The sequence below is a fragment of the Oncorhynchus keta genome, chromosome 7, assembly GCF_023373465.1.
Source record: "Oncorhynchus keta strain PuntledgeMale-10-30-2019 chromosome 7, Oket_V2, whole genome shotgun sequence".
NCBI classification, from domain to species: domain Eukaryota; kingdom Metazoa; phylum Chordata; class Actinopteri; order Salmoniformes; family Salmonidae; genus Oncorhynchus; species Oncorhynchus keta.
In genome coordinates this window covers 12457838-12464499 of record NC_068427.1, presented here as the reverse complement: position 1 = coordinate 12464499, position 6662 = coordinate 12457838, and positions in this window count along the sequence as shown.

Genomic DNA, 6662 nt, shown 5'->3' with positions numbered 1-6662 from the left:
AATGGGAAAGTCATTCTGCCTTTGAACGTTGATAAACATGGGAAGCTCACTTTTGAGAAAATGGTCCGTGAATTTTTTGGTACACCTACTGGAGAGCTCTTCTTTGTCTACACCCATTCAGCATCGTTCACACCCCTTCAAACCTGAACCCCACCCTTCTCTTTAAGGATTCACAATGTAGTAAACAACCAAAGATTGTAAGACTATAAGTGGTGAAAGTAGTAGAAAAAGTAGTTAAAATACACTTGATCTAGTCCTTATCCTAATCTGCCTTTGGTACAGGTCATGTTGTTCTTCAGATTACCGTCTTTGGTAAACACACACTATATCAAATAAAATCAACGTTTATTTGTCACATGCACAGGAAACAGAAGGTGTAAACGGTACAGTGAAATGGTTACTTGCATAGTGGAGTCTTTTGGTAAGACATGTACTGTAGCTAGCTAGCTAAACAATTAACCATAAACCCAACTCTAATGCCGCATTCAAAACAACTGGGAACTCACAAATCTCAGACTACCGACTCCAGTGCGTTCAAAACAACTGGGAACTCTGAGAAAAACTAGCTCCGACTGGGAAAAATCTATTTGAACGGTCATCCAAATCGTAGTACCAACTTGGGAACAATGGCCTTTTTCTAGAGCTACGACTTTCCGACCTGAAGATCACTGATGTCATGATTTGAGTTCCCAGTTGTGTTGAATGCAGCAATACTACCATGCACGAATCTGCTGGTAGCTAAAGCTAACAAACTAGGTTCAATGTTAGCTAGCTAGCTAACATTAGGCTATAACTAGCAATGCAAATGACTTTCTGCGATACGAATAATATTACTGCACAGATCATACACGTAACATTAGCTAGTGAACCAGGCAGATAATGGTAAAGCGTACTGTTAGCTGGCTAGCTAACAGTACAAGGTAACTTGCAATGAAAACTTCTTTCTGACTAAATTAGCCATGTATAATTTCTGGAAAGGGTCTCTCTCCCTGTCATGGATGCCATGGTTGCCCTTAGTTTGAAGATGTAATCCGGAGACAGGTGTTTTATCTCCACATTTTGCAATCATCTCTCTGCTTCCACCGGGCATTCCGCTGATTTCAAAACTCTGTCAACTTCTTCCGTGACAATGACACCGTTTCTTCCCCACCACTGTCATCAGAAACTCTACAATGTCTGTTTTAATGAAAATGTTTTTACCTAAAACATGGATTTCCTCGTTGTCTGATTGATTTTGAGAATCAGAGATCCACATGGTACGATCATCATCCAGAAAGTAGTCCAGCAAAACCTTTTCAGTTCTTTAAGATATCTTTCAATCAAAGCCGCGGTAGAAAGGATTATTCACACATACTGAGCAGCTCATGTTATAGACAGAAGCGAGCGACATGGCAGACCAATCCGACCTCATCTCAAGGGCATGTCCAGCCTATTCATTATCTCAGCCAATCATAGCTAGAAGGAAGGTTCAATTGTATTCCTATTTACAGATGGCATGCAATTTTGTTATTAAGATACATGAAAGTTCACATGTTCCAGAAGGCATTTCTGCCAAAACATTTTTCTAAATAAATAACATTAAAATGCCTCTCCTGTGAAGTAGTAACTTACGACATATTCCATAAGCTTTTTAAAACAGATCATATATTATACTGACCTCATGTATTCTGATATTGATCATATTCTGTGTTTAGTCAAAAGGAGCAACATGGCAGGTATTGAGACTGGTTAGTTGACTAATCAGCTGATCGCTCTAACTGACCAGTTGTCAGTGCTTTGCACCCAAAAGTCATCAGTACATATTGCTAGACCAAAAAGCTAGCTTCCTGCCCGGGGTCTCCAGTTGACTCTTTAGGCAAGGTTATGTTATTCACGTACTATCTCACACTACTTCACTACCTTTTGTATTGTCAAACCTGAGTATAACCTTTAACCGTCTTTAAAATGTAACATTTAGATGTGACAAATGAAAAAAAAGGTGTTAAAATTAGGTAATAAAACAGGAATCCGTCATCTAAGGGGGTTCTTACGCAAGCAACATTTATAGCCTAAATATCACCACATTAATATTAATTGAGCATTATTAGATTTTTATCAGAACACTTGGCATATGTAGATTCAGCCCTATGCCAAACTGCATCTGCTCTCCCACATCTTCAACCGTATCCCCAGAGCCTTCAGCCAGCCCTGTCGTTTCCATTATTCATTCCCAAAGTTTCATGTAGTATGGGAGGCTAGGGAGGGGGCATTTTTTTTAGGGTGTCTGACAAAATGTATGTAGAGCGAAGTCACTGCTTTATGCAAAATATGCTCTGCCTTGGGAGGCAGTGGTCTCGTGTAGGAGGTGTGAGTGCTTGGACAGGGGATGAGGCATGCATGGTGGCAGCCTGTGTGTGCCTGTCAGTCTGTCACCCAGACCTAATGTTCCTCCCTAGAGGTACCTGAGGGAGACCCGACCAGCACCCAGTCTGCCTCAGCTGCCGGCCATTCGGTGACCATGGTTTCCCACAGAGAGCGGAAGTGTCATTGTATGTATGTAAACTAGTGACAGATGACTGGAGACATGCAGTCCGTAGACACTTGGGCTGAAAGTAAAGTAGTCTTGCTTCTTTGCCTTCTCTCTCTTTCTCCCTCTCCACCCTGGACTAGAAAGAGAAAAAAAACATCAAGCTCCACAACCGTAGTGGAATACATTGACAAAGTCAAAGATATGAATAAAAAGGATGCAAATCATTTGGCATGAAAGAGGCATACTATGTGTAGAAGGTTGTGATCCTTTTCGAAAGCCCTTTGCTAATAATTGCAAACGAGCTAAGGGTTTTGTGTGTAGGGCTTCAGGCAACTTTTCTAGGTCAGAGGTCAGGGAGGTCAGTGTTACACTCCCAGCAGCCTCAGTTCAACCCTAGCTCTGGAAATAGAACATGCAACGTCATTGAGCCAGAAGGGATGTGGATTCCAGACCTCAGTGGCCAGAGGCTGCACATGTGGAATCTGCTCGTGTATTTGACGTAAGTGTTTGAAACTTGGAATGCTCTTAGTGGGTTGCTGTTATTTCATGCATACCCACAACGAACAGCTCGTGATAGCCCTGCGCAGAGCGTTCAAATATTCTGGAGACGTTACGTTAACTATTCATCAAAGGGACTCGTAGGCCTACCAGCTAAAAGCAGATTTGCTAAACATTAGGCACACCACCTGCAAGCGAGATGAAATGGAATTAATACATCAGAAATTTGTTATGAGGGAAATACATGATCTGTAAAACATTGCCCTGTTGTAGGCTAGTCATCAGGATCTAACAGTGTTTTCTCTCCATAACAAGCTTTCATTCTGAACAACAGAAGGTGAGCTTTTGAGACTGTTTATTGCCCTGTGAGTGCTGGGTCAGGGATAATGGACATAAATCTTCTTGATAAAGCAATGAGGCCCGAGAGGCCATGGTATCTCGTGAAAATGGGTATTGCTAGGGGGCGTTGTTAGACATTGAGTTACATGAACAATATACTGTACCACGGGCCCCAGTGAATTATTGCTTTATTAAAACACATCCACCCACATTTTCATGAAAGAAAGATTATCAAATGTTTCGCGAAGATCCTTCTGCAAATCACTGTTCAGTTACTAAGCAACGCTACTAACAATACACCAATGTAGGACTGCAATACGTAGGAGCGTATAGTTTAAGCAATTGCTCATGAAACCCCATCATTGCTCCACCCATACAACCTCAAATGCCCACTACCATTCTCACAGTAAAAATCATTGTAGAAAGAGTAACTAGCTAGCTTCAATTCTGCTATCACTATATTTATTTGTGGCAAAATCAAATCAAACAGCAGTGAACTGTTCCACTATTGTGAATACTCTCGCAAGTAACTTATTTACAGTAAGATGAACTGCTAGTCCTGTTTTTCTGTCAGCTTGATATTATGGTTCGGAATTAATCACCATTAATGAGCAGACATCTGTTGCAACCAACATAAATGGACATGACAGAGAGGGATGGAGAGCAGTTCAAAGCCTTGGTGTTACTTAATTAGATGGCACAGCATCATCTTTTGCATGAACAACTTTGTCTGCATTTGATCATTCTTAAAATATGATATATATTGCACCGCACGTGATGGCTCGGGCTCACAGGCTAGGAGCCATGTGTGTTTACTGTATTACCAAGGTATGTTTTCTGATGTGACTGTCTGCCCGGTGGAAGAAAATCAGATCTGATGAGATCCTGCACCTTAGAGCCCATGCCAAGCTCTTTATATACTGCTATTGTGCTATTTTTTTTAGGTTCAAACGATATAAAGAGCCAATTCACATTTGAGCAATGGGTGACTTTAGGTTGTGTATATTGACGATAGGGATTTGTTTCTTAATAGAATTGTGTCTAATTAATTAGCCTTAAATTGGTACGTTTAGAAGACAGAACATGCAAATGCAGCACACTGATTCGATCGTTATTTAAACTGCATAAATAACTGTACATCAGAGTCTACTTAGTGGAATATCCTCGTTCTTTGTAGCATTTTGCCTTTCGCTTTAAGTAGTAGTCAAAACAGGTCATTCTGGTGTGTGGAAACAATGCATCTAATGGATTAAGGATAAATAGCACTGAAAATCCTCAGGAATAAGAAATAAACATTTAGTCTCTCAATTATTATCGTTGACCGTTACTTATTTTACAATATCTGTTTTAAGTACAAACGCAGGGATTAGAATCCAAGTTTCACCCCGATCCATTGCTCCAAACCCTCATGTCAGAAATGAACTTAGACCACTCATTTCCCAATGTGTAAAGGAATGTTCTGGAACATTTAATTATACTGAAGCTTCTTGGCTCATTTCCTCCAAATCACTGTCTTCTTAGCAGGCCGCCCCCTCCCTGTCATCAGCACCGCCCACACTGGTTGACATTGGGCCTCACTGGACAACAATCGGACACAATCAGCCGCTACCAGCAGCCTAATCAGCAGTTTATTGCCAATGACCGCCATTTATGGCCATTAAACTGACCAATGATCAATGTAAACCAGTGAAGCCTATTGTAAATGTGCTACAGTAAGTGAGAGATACCAAATCACACCAGCTCCATGGGTTAACTTTTCTCACTTTTATTGTGTGAGATAATAATGAAAAGCCTGCAATACTCTTGATTCTGGATTCACTTGAGATTTCTTAGAGAGCTTTTGGCAAAAACACCCTAATTTGTTTTGATTGGCCACTTGATTAATTTAGATTGATAGTGTTCTAGCGAGCACAAGACAATGAAGACGAACAGCACTGATGTACCCATTATCCATGGGATGTTTAGTCCACATAGGGCGCCGATCAAAGTCAAATGTGTTTACACTGCTTATCACTGCATGTTTGTCAGTTTCTTGTTTTCTCCCCTTCTTTGCTCAACTCATCTTTTTCTTTACAATTACTGTACATAGCTTAGAGTTATTTATTTAGTCTCTGGTGCCAACAACATACCATCCTGCATCCCACTGCTGGCTTGCTGCTGGAAGTGGTGTTGGAGGGCCAGTAGGAGGCAATCTTTCCTCTGGTCTAAAAAAAAAAAATACCTCAATGCCCCAGGGCAGTGATTGGGGACATTGCCCTGTGTAGGGTGCTGTCTTTCGGATGGGACATTAAACAGGTGTCCTGACTCTCTGTGGTCACTAAAGATCCCATGGCCCTTATCGTAAGAGTAGGGGTGTTAAGCCCCGGTGTTCTGGCTAAATTCTCAATCTGGCCCTCATACCATCACGGTCACCTAATCATCCCCAGCTTGCAATTGGTTCATTCGTCCTCTCCCCTGTAACTATTCCCCTAGGTCGTTGCTGTAAATGAGAATGTGCTCTCAGTAAACTTACCTGGTAAAATCAGGGTAAAATAGATAAATGAAACCAATAGTGGGATGACAGCTGAATCCAGGCAGTGAGAGCTCATGTGCGGATGAATAGAGTTGTCTTAATCAGGAGGACCATCCCAGCACAATGGGAATGCCAATTTTTACTGAGGCTGTGATGCATTTTCATCACGAGGCTTCTGATCAGCTTTGGTAGTCACTGTGTCGGTCTCTCCACCCCCTGAATAACCATGAAATTTTCTCGGCTGTAGGAAATGAACTATATCCACAATAAACACCAGGGCAGATTGATAGACAAAATGACGTCAATGATAGGAGGTCAAAAAAAACAGCAGTGAACTGAGTGACACATGGTACACATAGTAATCAGATTCGTTGGTACTGTAACTGTACTCCCCTCGCCACAGAGCACTTACTGGGCGGAGTTTGCCGGTGGGCGAACCAATCTCCCAGACAGAGCTCTCCTTGTAAAAGTTTCCCTTTATAGCTTCCCTACTTCACTTCAGTAACTTTATTACAGTATAGCTGAGCAAGTTCTATTTCATATTGACCTAAGATTGCTTCAGTTGTCTCATTTCACCTTTTGTCTGGCCTGTGTTGGAGAAATGACCTTCCTCCAGACCGGCAGTCGATGGTGACCATGCTTCAGGGGAAGTTAGTTGTGGCGACAGACAAAGTTCCTTTCTTGGTACGTTTAATCAGATATTTTCAATTAGTCTTCTATTTAAACCCATAATTGTCGTATAGATCGGAGGTCATCGAATAAAACAATAGCCTTGACTTCCTTTGTATAAAAGACACCCGTTTA